This window comes from Stenella coeruleoalba (assembly GCF_951394435.1).
Source record: "Stenella coeruleoalba genome assembly, chromosome: 16".
NCBI lineage: Eukaryota > Metazoa > Chordata > Mammalia > Artiodactyla > Delphinidae > Stenella > Stenella coeruleoalba.
In genome coordinates, this window is record NC_137162.1 from 20,427,279 (window position 1) to 20,443,173 (window position 15,895).

Here is a 15,895-nt window from a genome sequence, read left to right on the forward strand (position 1 = left end):
TAGATCATTGCATAAATCTTTTAACACAAAGTCTGTAAATACAAACATTGCTACATTGGTGCAGATCAATGTCCTTACTGCCTAGAACTCTGGGTTAGGGCTCATGGAAAGGTGTTTCTTCATCCCTTCATCCTCCTGAAACTTAGATAAAAACCTACTTTGATTTTGTAAGCCAATAGGATATTCTGTTTGGAATACATACTTTATGAATCTTTTTCATAAGTGTCATCTCAGTTGATCTCTTTTATTTGGGTATTAATTAGGCCATTTTGTAGATGAAGATCTTAGAGCTGAAAATGGGGGAAATAATTTGCTTAGTAACACAGAACTAGCAAATGGAAGGGCTGAAACACAATCCCAGATCTATCTCCAAAACGCTGTAGTCTTCTCTTTGTACCACCCTGCCCTTCTCAAGCCTTTTTGGGACCTCAGCCTAGAAACCTACAGATGATGAGCTTTATATGCTGAATATCCCCTGTGCTGTGTTATATGCCTGGCCAGATAACCACACACTCTGTTTTAATCAGTCTCAAAATCTCCTTGTCTATCTGTCATTTTTCATTCACAGGGAAACAAATGCAGATTCCTTTGGACTTTATGCCTCTGGGTTGAACAAATTAACACTACACCTGATTAGCAAAGAATTGCATCCATTCTGCCTACTCCCTCTGTAGACCCCTCTATCCCCTATCTCCTTAGCCAACCCCACCTACCCCAGCAGGCCAGGACACTGAGGGTGTTTGACTTGGCTTTGAGAAAGCAGCTTGATTGGTAACAACTTACCCTTGACAAGGTTTAACAGGAAGCTCAAGCAACCTGTGCCCTCACTTTTTGTGTGTGTGTGTGTGTGGGAAGGAGCCTATTGTCTTCGTAGCTTACTAGGTCCCACAACCAAATCCAGGGAACCATCTAAACTCAAAATTCTAACCATAAGCATGATGAGTACAATAAGTAAGCTGATGAACCTGAAATAAATTCTCTGAGTATTGTGAATATAGCACAGGAGGAAAAGGTACTTCAGTAAAGAACTTAAGGGACTTTGCTGACAGTCCAGTGGTTAAGACTTCACCTTCCAACGCAGAGGGTGTGGGTTTGATCCCTGGTCGGGGAGCTAAGATCCCACGTGCATCACAGCCAAAAAACCAAAACATTAAAAAAAAACAAACAAACCAGAAGCAATATTGTAACAAATTCAATAAAGACTTTAAAAATGGTCCACATCAAAAAATCTTAAAAAAAATAATAAAGAACTTAATATGACCCCCACTCAATGCTTTTCAAGGATGAACTACTCTATGTTCATTTCTCATGTTGCTCTGAAAAGCATGAATCTCTCTTTGTCACCTGCCAAAGCTGTCTGTAGTATCAGTGCCCCTGAATTAATATATAATATCTCTTCAGCTGTATATTAATTCCTGTCCTATTGGCCCCTTCTTTCTAAGTTGCAGGCTCCTGCTAACAAAACTTTAGTTTAGAAAAATAAATAAATAAAAAGAAATAATGCTTCTTCCATTGTTTGTTTTGCAGTTTCCTCTACTGTTGTGGTCCTCTGAGAAAAGGGTGGACTTTCTAGAAATTGGCTCCCTCTGTAGCCTTACCAAGATATCTGGAAACCCAAAGGCTAGAGCAGAGTTAATCATCAGGCAAACCCTTTGGTTTCTCTGGAAGGAACTAGAAGATGGAGTGCTTGAAGCTGGTACAGCAAGGCTGGACCTATTGTAGTAGTGGTAATAGTAGTAGTTGAATAGGAATAATTAGAATAATAACAACAAAGCCACTTTTTAATGCTAAGCACTGTAATAAGTACAATAACACATTGTCTCACTTTAAACTCTAAAAAGCCCTTCAGGCAGGTACTAATAGTTCTCCATTTTTCAGATGAGGAAACCAAGGCTTTGTCAGGATCTCATGATCTGCTCCACTATTCACATGTCCTTCAATAAGAGGGTGAAAGGGATATCAGTGGGCTGTCTATCCAGTGCCCAAAGTCAATGGTATTTATCTTCTGTTTCCTTTACTTCCTCCATACTCCGGTCCTGGATGTGTTGTGGTTGACTCATTAAACTGCTACTGTTCTTTCCAGGTGCAGGTAGAGAAAGCTGGAAATGCTACCCAGTGCTATTTGTCCTCTTCTAGTTTACTAAATCACACTCCTTCTCTATAGATTCTTTATTTCCCTAGTTAGAAGTAGTGTGAAGTGGGATAGGATTTGGGATTTGGTAACCTTGACCTCTGGGCTTCCATCTTGTCACGTGATCTTAGGCAAGACACTTCACCTCCTAGATGGCAGTTTGCTTGTATTACACACAAGGGATTGAGCTAGAAGAGCTCTAAGATTCTTGTCTGCTCTAGAATTGTGTATTTATATGAACATACTTGCTATAATCTGAGCCTGTGCAAACTAAGTCAGGGCCAAGGTTATGAAGGACGACCAATTTATAATTACATTTAAACCATTTCCCCTGGTGGGCCTAGACTGGATTTTTGTAAATAAGTTTCATGTAGCAATTAGCTCAACAACTTAGTCCTTATCCCTCTCCTGAGGCTGGCTGAATACTACCATTTCTGGCCAGTGCAGATTGGTCTCATTCTGGCAGGTTTGGTAATGTTCATACTCTTGGATGGAAATATTGCCTGCCACTGACTCTATATAGAAAGAGAGTCAATCTAGCTGGAAGTGGACACTACCAAAATTGTTTTGAAGCTTCTCCTTTAAGGAGTAAATGGCTCAATAAGTCTAGTCCTGTTATTCACACTTCCAGGTGAATCAGTACAATTAGATTGCTTTCCTCTACAGCTGTACTTCTCAAAGATTAATAAGCATCAGAATCACCTGGAGGCTTGGCCCTTTCAGGGTGTCTGAGACCTGACCTGGGGCCGGAAAATTTGCATTTCTAAAATCTCTCAGATGCTGTAGTAAAAAACTACATTTTGAGAAGGACTGCACCAATTCTTATCTGCTTCCATGAGAAATGAATGACTGGCAGCTTTAGCATTCCTGGGTGTGCTCAGAGAGTGAAAGTTTTGTGGTGAGGAGGTGGGACAAAGTGGGTTAGAGAAGACCTGGAAATGGAGACGGGAAGTACTCAGTGTCAAACTTGCTCCCTGGTGACAACCGAAAGGCAGATGGGTAGTCATTTGGATTGCAGAATGAAGTGGAAAGCAAGTATCAATGCTAAGTGTTTCTACACTGCTGTTGCTCTGTTTGGAAAATGCCATTAACTGAAGGGCTATGTGCCAGTAATTGAAATTCATCCTTTTGACTGCTATGTGAGAATGGATCTGGGCCCTTTAAGCATTATCCCTTTGCCAGCCAGTGCTGAAGCTTTATCTGTAGGGGGCACTGAGAGACTTCTAGAGCGAAGGGTTTTGCGTCTTGGTTCTAGTGTCCTGTTTGGCAGGATCCTGCAGAATTCATGATTTTCTAGCACCAGACTCCTGCACTGCATGGCAGCAACACCCAGTGACCAGCAGCTTTGCTGGCACCTGCTCAGGCAATTTTATTAGCAAAGTGTCTCCAGTGAGACACCTCCCTGTGAACCCCTTTCCCTAGCACCCTGGTGGGCAGAGTCCCAGAGTCTATGGGCCACAGCTGTGCCCTGTCAGCAAGATCTGAATCTCAGCCCCGAGTGATGTGTGGCAGTGACGGTGCTCTTCTTTGGGACCTCTATCTCAATCCTTGGGGTAGTGGCAGTTCCTTATAACTACTGTCCCTGTGTTCCTCGGATTTTTTTTTTCTTTTTTTTTTTACTTATTAGCCAAGACCACATGACTCTAATTCCACGTTATTGTTAATAATTCTTATCATCAAACTTTCCCTGTTCAAATTACTCTGTGGTTTCTCTCTCCTGATTGGGCCCAGACTGATACAGGTGAGGAATACATGTTGTTTCCGGTTTTCCACTTTCCTTGCCTTATTACCCTCAGAAACTCAGAAGCATTTGGAGGAAAACCCCAGGTTTGGGCAGCATGTGCTGCTCCTGTATCTGCCTGCTCTTTTAACCCAAACGCTATCCAAATGCGTGTTTCAATGACCTCTGTTTGAGGTCCAGAACTTGTAACCTGGTACTTGTTTACATTTTTAAGCATTTTCTTCTTGCATGCAAATTCCAGCTTTTTCCATTTCCCATTCTTTGCAAGTCAATTTGCAAGCTTGGGACCTAAGAGTTTACATAGTTTACAAAACATTTGCTGAGTGCTCATTGTATGCAAGGCACTAAGCTAAATGTTTTTATATGTATTATCTTATTGAATTGAAGCTATACAACTACCCCATGGAAACATACTTTTATATATATATATATTTTTTTGAATTTTATTTTATTTATTTTTTATGTAGCAGGTTCTTATTACTTATCAATTTTATACATATTAGTGTCTACATGTCAATCCCAATCTCCCAATTCATCCCACCACCACCTCCCCAACACCTCCCTCCCCCGGCATTTTCCCCCTGGTGTCCATAAGTTTGTTCTCTACATTTGTGTCTCTATTTCTGCCCTGCAAACTGGTTCATCTGTACCATTTTTCTAGGTTCCACATATATGTGTTAATATACGATATTTGCTTTTCCTTTTCTAAACTTACTTCACTCTGTATGACAGTCTCTAGATCCAATCACGTCTCTACAAAAGACCCAATTTCGTTCCTTTTTATGGCTGAGTAATATTCCATTGTATATATGTACCACATCTTCTTTATCCATTCGTCTGTCGATGGGCATTTAGGTTGCTTCCATGACCTGGCTATTGTAAATAGTGCTGCAATGAACATAGGGGTGAATGTGTCTTTTTGAATTATGGTTTTCTTAGGGTATATGCCCAGTAGTGGGATTGCTGGGTCCTATGGTAGTTCTATTTGTAGTTTTTTAAGGAGCCTCCATACTGTTCTCCATAGTGGCTGTACCAATGTACATTCCCACCAACAGTGCAAGAGGGTTCCCTTTGCTCCACACCCTCTCTAGCATTTGTTTGTAGATTTTCTGATGATGCCCATTCTAACTGGTGTGAGGTGATACCTCATTGTAGTTTTAATTTGCATTTCTCTAATAATTAGTGATATTGAGCAGCTTTTCATGGGCTTCTTGGCCATCTGTATGTCTTCTTTGGTGAAATGTCTGTTTAGGTCTTCTGCCCATTTTTGGATTGGGTTGTTTGTTTCTTTAATATGTGCATGTGCTGTTTATATATTTTGGAGATTAACCCTTTATATATTTTGGAGATTAATCCAATTAATTAATCAATTAATTAATTGATTCATTTGCAAATATATTCTCCCATTCTGAGGGTTGGCTTTTCGTCGTCTTTGTAATTTGCTTTACAAAAGCTTTTAAGTTTCATTAGGTTCCATTTGTTTATTCTTGTTTTTATTTCCATCACTCTAGGAGGTGGATCAAAAAAGATCTAGCTGTGATTTATGTCAAAGAGTGTTCTTCCTATGTTTTTGTGTAAGAGTTTTATAGTGTCCAGTCTTACATTTAGGTCTGTAATCCATTTTGAGTTTATTTTTGTGTATGGTGTTAAGGGAGTGTTCTAATTTCATTCTTTTACATGTAGCTGTCCAGTTTTACCAACACCACTTATTGAAGAGACTGTCTTTTCTCCATTTTATATCCTTGCCTCCTTTGTCATAGATTAACTGACCATAGGTGCGTGGGTTTATCTCTGGGCTTTCTATCCTGCTCCATTGATCTATATTTCTCTTTTTGTGCCAGTACCATATTGTCTTGATTACTGTAGCTTTGTAGTATAGTCTGAAGTCAGGGAGTCAGACTCCTCCAGCTCCATTTTTTTCTCTGAAGACTGCTTTGGCTATTCAGGGTCTTTTGTGTCTCCATACAAATTTTAAGATTTTTTGTTCTAGTTCTGTAAAAAATGCCATTGGTAATTTGACAGGGATTGTCATGAATCTGTAGATTGCTTTGGGTAGTATAGTCATTTTCACAATATTGATTCTTCCAATCCAAGAACGTGGTATAACTCTCCATCTGTTGGTAACATCTTTAAATTTCTTTCATCAGTGTCTTATAGTTTTCTGCATAAAGGTCTTTTGTCTCCCTAGGTAGGTTTATTCCTAGGTATTTCATTCTTTTTGTTGCAGTGGTAAATGGGAGTGTTTCCTTAATTTCTCTTTCACATTTTTCATCATTAGTGTATAGGAATGCAGGAGATTTCTGTGCATTAATTTTGTATCCTGCAACTTTACTGAATTCATTGATTAGCTCTAGTAGTTTTCTGGTGGCATGTTTAGGCCTCTTTATGTATAGTATCATGTCGTCTGCAAACAGTGACAATTTTACTTCTTCTTTTCCAATCTGTATTCCTTTTATTTCTTTTTCTTCTCTGATTACCATGGCTAGGCCTTCCAAACTATGTTGAATAATAGTGGTGAGAGTGGACATCCTTGTCTTGTTCCTGATCTTAGAGGAAATGCTTTTAGTTTTTCACCATTGAGAATGATGTTTGCTGTGGGTTTGTCATATATGGCCTTTATTATGTTGAGGTAGGTTCCCTCTATGCCTGCTTTCTTCAGAGTTTTTATCATAAATGGGTGTTGAATTTTGTCAAAAGCTTTTTCTGCATCTATTGAGATGATCATATGGTATTTATTCTTCAGTTTGTTAATATGGTGTATCACATTGATTGATTTGTGTATATTGAAGAATCCTTGCATCCCTGGGATAAATCCCACTTGATCATGGTATATGATTCTTTTAATGTGTTGTTGGATTCTGTTTGCTACTATTTTGTTGAGGATTTTTGCATCGACATTCATCAGTGATATTGGTCTGTAATTTTCGTTCTTTGTAGTATCTTTGTCAGATTTTGGTATCAGGATGTTGGTGGCCTCATAGAATGAGTTTGGGAGTGTTCCTTCCTCTGCATTTTTTGGAGGAGTTTGAGAAGGATGGTGTTAGCTCTTCTCTAAATGTTTGATAGAATTCACCTGTGAAGGCATCTGGTCCTGGACTTTTGTTTGTTGGAAGATTTTAAATCACAGTTTCAATTTCATTACTTGTGATTGGTCTGTTCATATTTTCTATTTCTTCCTGGTTCTGTCTTGGAAGGTTATACCTTTCTAAGAATCTTTCCATTTCTTCCAGGTTGTGCATTTTATTGGCATAGAGTTGCTTGTAGTAGTCTCTTAGGATGCTTTGTATTTCTGCGATGTCCTTTGTAACTTCTCCTTTTTCATTTCTAATTCTGTTGATTTGTGTCTTCTCCCTTTTTTTCTTGATGAGTCTGGCTAATGGTTTATCAATTTTGTTTATCTTCTCAAAGAACCAGCTTTTAATTTTATTGATCTTTGCTATTATTTTCTTTGTTTCTATTTCATTTATTTCTGCTCTGATCTTTATGATTTGTTTCCTTCTACTAACTTCGGGTTTTGTTTGTTGTTCTTTCTCTAGTTCCTTCAGGTGTAAGGTTAGATTGCTTATTTGAGATTTTTCTTGTTTCTTGAGGTAGGCTTGTATTGCTATAAACTTCCCTCTTAGGACTGCTTTTGCTGCATCCCAAAGGTTTTGGATCATCTTGTTTTCATTGTAATTTGTCTCTAGATATTTTTTGAATTCCTCTTTGATTTCTTCACTGATCTCTTGGTTATTTAGTAACGTATTATTTAGCTTCCATGTGTTTGTGTTTTTTACGGTTTTTTTCCCTGTAATTGATTTCTAATCTCATAGTGTTCTGGTCAGAAAACATGCTTGATATGATTTCAATTTTCTTAATTTACTGAGGCTTGATTTGTGACCCAAGATGTGATCTATCCTGGAGAATGTTCTGTGTGCACTTGAGAAGAAAGTGTAATCTGCTGTTTTTGGATGGACTGTCCTATAAATATCAATTAAATCTATCTGGTCTATTGTGTCATTTAAAGCTTCTGTTTCCTTGTTTATTTTCATTTTGGATGATCTGTCCATTGGTGTAAGTGAGGTGTGAGGTGTTGAAGTCCCCCACTATTATTGTGTTACTGTCGATTTCCTCTTTTATAGTTGTTAGCAGTTGCCTTATCTATTGAGGTGCTCCTATGTTGGGTGCATATATATTTATAATTGTTATATCTTCTTCTTGGATTGATCCCTTGATCATTATGTAATGTCCTTCCTTGTCTGTTGTAACATTCTTTATTTTAAAGTCTATTTTATCTGATATGAGTATAGCTATTCCAGCTTTCTTTTGATTTCCATTTGCATGGAATATCTTTTTCCATCCCCTCACTTTCAGTCTGTATGTGTCCCAAGTTCTGAAGTGGGTCTTTTGTAGACAGCATATATATGGTCTTGTTTTTGTATCCAGTCAGCAAGCCTGTGTCTTGTGGTTGTAGCATTTAATCTATTCACATTTAAAGTAATTATCGATATGTATGTTCCTATTACCATTTTCTTAATTGTTATGGGTTTGTTTTTGTAGGTCGTTTTCTTCTCTTTTGTTTCCCACTTAGAGAAGTTCCTTTAGCATTTGTTGTAAAGCTGGGTTGGTGGTGCTGAATCCTCTTAGTTTTGCTTGTCTCTAAAGCTTTTGATTTCTCTATCGAATCTGAATGAGATCCTTGCTGAGTAGAGTAATCTTGGTTGTAGGTTCTTCCCTTTCATCACTTTAAATATATCATGCCACTCCCTTCTGGCTTGTAGAGTTTCTGCTGAGAAATAAGCTGTTAACCTTATGGGAGTTCCCTTGTATGTGATTTGTCATTTTTCCCTTGTTTCTTTCAAAAATTTTTCTTTGTCTTTAATTTTTATGAGTTTGATTACTATGTGTCTTGACGTTTTTCTCCTTGGGTTTATCCTGCCTGGGACTCTCTGCGCTTCCTGGACTTGAGTGGCTATTTCCTTTCCCATGTTAGGGAATTTTTCGACCATAATATCTTCAGATATTTTCTTGGGTCCTTTCTCTCTCTCTTCCCCTTATGGGACCCCTGTAATGCGTATGTTGTTGCATTTAATGTTGTCCCAGAGTTCTCTTCAGCTGTCTTCATTTGATTTCATTTTCTTTTCTTTATTCTGTTCCACCGCAGTGAATTCCACCATTCTGTCTTCCAGGTCACTTACCCGTTCCTCTGCCTCAGTTATTCTGCTCTTGATTCCTTCTAGTGTATTCTTCATTTCAGTTATTGTGTTGTTCATCTCTGTTTGTTTGTTCTTTAATTCTTCTAGGTGTTTGTTCTTTAATTCTTCCAGGTCTTTGTTAAACATTTCTTGCATCTTCCGGATCTTTGTTTCCATTCTCTTTCCGAGGTCCTGGATCATCTTCACTATCATTATTCTGAATTCTTCTTCTGGAAGATTGCATATCTCCAATTCATTTTGTTGTTTTTCTGGGTTTTTTTCTTGTGCCTTCATCTGGTACAAAGTCCTCAGCCTTTTTATTTTGTCTATCTTTCTGTGAATGTGGTTTTCTTTCCACAGGCTGCAGAATTGTAGTTTTTCTTGCTTCTGCTGTCTTCCTTCTGGTGGATGAGGCTGTCTAAGAGGCTTGTGCAAGTTTCCTAATGGGAGGGACTGGTGGTGGGTAGAGCTGGGTGTTGTTCTGGTGGGCAGAGCCCAGTAAAACTTTAATCCACTTGTCTGCTGTTGAGTGGGGCTGGGTTCCCTCCCTGTTAGTTGTTTGGCCTGAGGTGACCCAACACTCGTGCCCAGCTGGCTCTTTGTGGGACTAATGGCAGACTACAGGAGGGCTCACACCAAGGAGCACATCCCAGATCTTCTGCTGCCAGTGTCCTTGTCTCCACTGTGAACCACGGTGACCCCCCACCTCTGCAGGAGACCCTCCAACACTAGCAGGTAGGTCTGATTCAGTCTCCTTTGGGGTCACTGCTCCTTCCCCTGGGTCCCAGTGCATACACTACTTTGTGTGTGCCCTCCAAGAGTGGAGTCTCTGTTTCCCCCAGTCCTGCCGAAGTCCTGTAATGAAATCCTGCTAGCCTTCAAAGTCTGATTCTCTAGGAATTCCTCCTCCTGTTGCTGGACCCCCAGGTTGGGAAGCCTGATGTGGGGCTCAGAACCTTCCCTCCAGTGGGTGGACTCCTTTGGTATAAGTGTTCTCCAGTTTGTGAGTCACCTACCCAGCAATTATGGGATTTGATTCTGTTGTGATTGTGCCCCTCCTACCATCTCATTGTGGCTTCTCCTTTGTCTTTGGATGTGGGGTATCTTTTTTGGTGAGTTCCAGTTTCTTCCTGCTGATGATTGTTCAGCAGTCAGTTGTGATTCTCATGATCACGTAAGAGGGAGTGAGTGCACGTCCTTCTACTCTGCCAACTTGAACCAAGATATTTTATCTTCATTTAATAGGTATGGAAACTACAGTTTAAAGTGGACAAGTAATTTACTCAAGGCATTACAGAATTTAAAATACAGAGCCTAGCATATTGTAAAGACTGACTCCTTTCCATTCAAGTTTTGGGGATGGAACCTATTGTCCTCTCAATGCATTCCCTGTTTCCAAAGTAGGGTTTAGTGTGCATGTATTTGTATATTCCTCATCTGTAGCATGGAGATAATACCTCATTAAATTTTAGGACTGATTAAGTGTACTAAGTATATAAAGTTCCCCTGGCACACAGTGAAACTCTTATAATGAACAGAATCTGATACATAAATAAAAATCCCCTCCATTTATTTACTCCTTTAAATTTACAGAGTGCACTCATATCACATCATTTCATCCTCACAACAACTCTTCAGGTAGCAGATATTCTTATCTCTACTTGCCCATGCAGTTTATAAATAGAATGGCTCATTCAGCTGATTTATCTAGATTTACAATCCAGAACTTCTGATCCACCAACTGGAGAAGCCAACAGAGGTTCCCCAAGTCCTGTGAGACACAGGAGATCTACTCAAATCTACTCATGTGGGAAAGTGCCCATAGAACAAGATGGTCCCTACAAAATGCCTTGAGGCTAAATAAGTTCTCTTATTTAGTTTCTAATGTTCATAGGTTATAGCAGTCATTGAAGTTAAACATATTTGAAAGAAAAATAAATAATTGTAAATAATTCAATCTGCTATCTTAATTTCTTAATGAAAATTTGGAAAGCACATTATTTTTCAATATTTAACCGTGAAACACTTTGGTCAAGCCCCTGAATGAATGGCATTTTGAAACTTCCTGGTGTAAGGTGAGGTCACTGGTAGAAGTTGCCTTCCAGCAGGAGAACTGTTTCCTCCATGAAGAGGAAGGGGAAGGTTGAGACCTACTGCAGTAGTAACTTGGTCTGCTCATAGATACTATGTTCTTCTCCCATTTGGCACATGCCAGGATTACTTTTCCCTCCCTCCTCTAAAGTGGGTGTAGCCATATGAATTGCTTTGGCCAATGAGATGTGTAATAGTCAAGTGCTCATAATTGCCCATAACTCACCCGTTGACTTGAGTTGACCAAACATTAGTCTTCTCTCCTCCCCACAGACCCCTGAACTGTGGTTTGACCACAAGGTTAGGCAAGTACTAAGATGCAGAATATACCCCCCACCCCTGTCCTCTACACCCTTAACAGCTTGTTCCGAGAATCAATCCACCACAGGGAAGAACATTTCCTGTTGAACCACCACCATCATGCTGTTTGCTGTTCACCACTGACTGCTCCCTTCCCCGGTATGTTGCTGCTATCCCTGCTTTGCTTCTCTATAAAAGAAAAGCCTTTTTCTGCTTAACTTTGAGATACTTGCGGATTCTGAGGTTGAAGCAGAGAATGCTCTACTGCAACAGTCATCTTGAAAAAAGTCTCTCCTCAATTAAGCTCGGATTTGTTTTTCTGTTTGACAGTAACTTCCAAGTAGAAATGTTGAGGCAAGGAATGATAAAGTGTAAGTGATAATTAATCCTTTTGTGACACTACATTATTTTTACTTATATGACCACATATAAAATGTCTGGTGTGTGTGTGGATGTATATTTTGAGAGAGAGAGAGAGACAGAGAGAGAATGAATATATCATATATGTCTTGGTACTTTCTTTTTCAACTGAAAAATAACAGCAACATTTGTTAGAAATTTACTACACTGAGCTACTTAAAGGGCATCATCTCATTAAATTCTGACAAAACTGTATGACGCATGTCCCAGAAATATTTCCATTTTATAGGTCTTAAGAAACTAAGACCTAGAATATTTAAATGTATTTAGCAAGTTTTCACAATTAGTAAGTTGCAAAGGTGTTTAATAGTAAAGTTTGTGCTTTTAGTACTCAGTCTGTATTGCTTTTCTCTGATTGTCTGTACCCGGTTTGTTACTAAATTACTATTTTTTTAAATCATAGTTTTATTTAGAAAGAATGAATTGAATTAGTTTTATATACAGGATTTTAGTGGGTAGTTCAAAAAGATGAATGGACCTCAGAATGTTTTTTAAGAAGTTTACCATTTGTAGAGGAGATGAGATATTTATGAGTAAGTAACTCTAAAATGAGGCAGATTATTAATAACATAGGAAAGGATAAACAAAGGACTGTGGGAGTCCAGAGGAGGAAAATATTCTTCCTAGTGTTGGAAGAGAAACTTTTAATTGTGCTTTTATAGTGCATGGGATTTGGAGTGATGAAAAAAGGCAACAGTATAATTGTGAAACTGAGACTCCAGGCAGAATCTTCAATATAATATTTAGAAATTAGGTGTGATCCATAAGACTGTCATCAAAAATGAACTCAGGGTAACTTATAAAATTTAATTTATAGGTACATAATAGTTAAAAGGGTTGTGAAGATGAAATGAGCTGGTGCTGGAGAGATGACAAGAAATTAAGTACATTGCAAAGTGTACCATGCTAGATCAATGTCCTATGGGATGGCTAAATTAGATGGCTGTGACAGATCCGAATCCCTGATGACATTTTTTTTTTTTTTTTTTTTTTTGCTGTACGCGGGCCTCTCACTGTTGTGGCCTCTCCCGTTGCGGAGCACAGGCTCCGGACGCGCAGGCCCAGTGGCCATGTCCCACGGGCCCAGCCGCTCCGCGGCATGTGGGATCCTCCCGGACCGGGGCACGAACCCGTGTCCCCTGCATCGGCAGGCGGACTCTCAACCACTGCGCCACCAGGGAAGACCCCTGATGACATTTTTGAGGCAGAAGTTTAAATTTTCCTGCTAGCTATTTTTAATACATAGATGCAGAATTTAGCATCTCTGAACAGTGCACAAAGAGGAAAATGTCCTCTGCAGTGTGTGATTTAAAATGTGGCTTCTCTGATGGCACAGTGGTTAAGAATCCACCTGCCAATGCAGGGGACACAGGTTCGAGCCCTGGTCTGGGAAGATCCCACATGTTGCGGAACAACTAAGCCCGTGCGCCACAACTACTGAGCCTGTACTCTAGAGCCCATGAGCCACAACTACTGAGCCCATGAGCCACAACTACTGAAGCTACCTAGAGCCTGTGCTCTGCAACAAGAGAAGCCACCGCAATGAGAAGCCCACGCGCTGCAACGAAGAGTAACCCCCGCTTGCCGGAGCTAGAGAAAGCCTGTGCACAGCAACGAAGACCAAACACAGCCAAAAATAAAAATAAATAAATAAAATAAATAAATTTATAAATAAAATAAAATGTGGTCTCACCCTAGTTAGTTACCTAGTGACTTTGGCACCCCACTCAGGGAAGGACTGGGGTTTTTCTTGTGCAGGGCACTTCTATCATCTGGTGTCTTCTAGAAAATTACCAGCTCCTGTTAAGAATCTAGTTTTTCAGGATGCTAAGCAAGAGAATCTGATGTCACTGTGAAGATGAGACTTTGTATTTTGATGAAGATAGTACTTTTGACTCGTTGCTTTGACTGAGCTTTAAATATAATTTGATAGTAATCCCCTGCCTGAGGCATGTCTGACATATAGGTTTGGAACTGTCAATGAAGCCACTGGTTGGCCTTCTCTTTGATGGAAATATTACTCCTTGGTGTTCCAATTGTATTATGTATTCCCATCTCTTCTCTAGTGACCCTTCTCTCACCTCATTATGCCTTAGTGCTTTAAGTCTGGAAAAGGGTGATTGTGTTTTAGTGGATGTGATTTTTCTCCAGTCCCTGACCAATATTAGTGAGACTCTGGGTTTAGGCTTCCTGGGTTAAAAGCCCCAAGTCATCTCTTACAAGAATGAGCTACATATTATTATTTGAGGCAGTGAAAGATAAATGGGCTTTGGAGTCAGGCATACAGGCTTGTGTTAAAAACTCAACTCTCTCACTTAATATATGGGTACCTATGTTTGGTGATCAATGTATAAATGAATTTTGTTGGTTGATGTTCTGGGAGAGTGAATATCATATGGGGAAATTTGTCACTTTGGCAGTGAGAACCAAATTCTTATATTCCTAGTGTTTCCACTTCTGACATGTGTCCACTAGGCCACTTCCAGGTTCTCAGAAATTACTTTTGTATCTAATACATGCCCCTTTACTTTGCTGTCTTTCTCCAAACCTGCACTTCCATGAACATTCCTCAAGGGGAGAAATGTCCTCTCTAAACATTTTGAACAGCATCTTAACATATCTTTTTACTGATAATAGAAAAACTTTGCTTTATATTAGATTACTTTTTTTCTTTCTCTTGTCTTCCAGAAACATTTTTATAGCATCTGAAGTGGGCCTAAATTTTTTTTTTTTAAGCAATAACAACAACAACAAAAAATGCTGATAGTATAAAATGTACATATATAGGTGTCTTAGCTTGGGCTGCTATAACGAAATATCATAGACTGGGTGGTTTAAGCAGCAATAAATTTCTCACATTTCTGGAGTCTGAAAAACCTAAGACCAGGGGCTGGCAGATTCAGTGCCTGGTGAGAACTCCCTTACTGACTTGCAGATGGCTGCCTTCTTGCTGTCTCTTTACATGGAGGAAAGAGGATGGGCTGGTATCTCTCCCTTTTCTTATTAGGGCACTAATCTCATCATGGAGACCCCCACCCTCATGCCCTCATCTAAACTTAATTACCTTATCAAAGCCCCACTTCCTAATGGCATCACTTTGGGGGTTAGGACTTTAACATGTGAAGTTTGGAGAGATACAAACGTTCAGTTCATAATGATCAGTAAAAATATTAGGGCTGGTTACTCATTTATCCAAAAGTAATTACTACTGGGTTAAGAGTTGATCATCCTGGGAGCATTTCAAATAGTATTTTAGTCGTAAAAATGAGGTTGCCCACAGCCATCTAGGATCAGATCAATTGAATTGATTGATGTCTCCCTTTCTTTTCTCTGTTACTGAGCTTTATTCCCAAACAGCTGGGCAGCTTGTCTTGCAAGAGGGCTCCCAGGAGCTGAATCGCACTTTTCCTGGGAGCTAAGGGAATTAGTACGTGGAATCAAGGGTATCACACAGTGATAGGTAATTACGAATTAAAGAGATGAACAATCAAATTACATTGTGTGGCAAGGGCATGCTATTCAAAATGTTTCCAATTTATGGACACAGTGGCTGATGTAATTCTCTCTGCCTCCTATTAAAATTAGCTTGAGTTAAGTTCCAAAACCCCAACCTGTCACAGGGCAAGCCCTTCCCACTGTTTGCCCTTTGCAATTATCATTTCTATTATCTGTGAGTTTAAAGGCTGGGAGACTGAGAATAGAGGCTTGGGGAAATTTGATCTTGCCTACCTACCTCTTTATTTTGCCTAATTACTTACCTGCTCTAACCTACTTTCTTGCCTAATCTAATTATCTACCTGCTTACCATATTTACCTACTTATCAACTTTTCAAAATATAAAGATTATTTATTAATGAACTTGCTGACTTCTTTTTTCACACGTTTTTAAGTTTTGATTAATATTACTTTGACCTTGAGTTTGGGACCATTTGCTCAGGTATATAGTTATTTTTGGTATGTTACTAATTAGGAAAAAATCTTAATTGAGATGGATGGGCAGACTTGATTGTGTCAAATTCTTTATGAAATAGATAATAT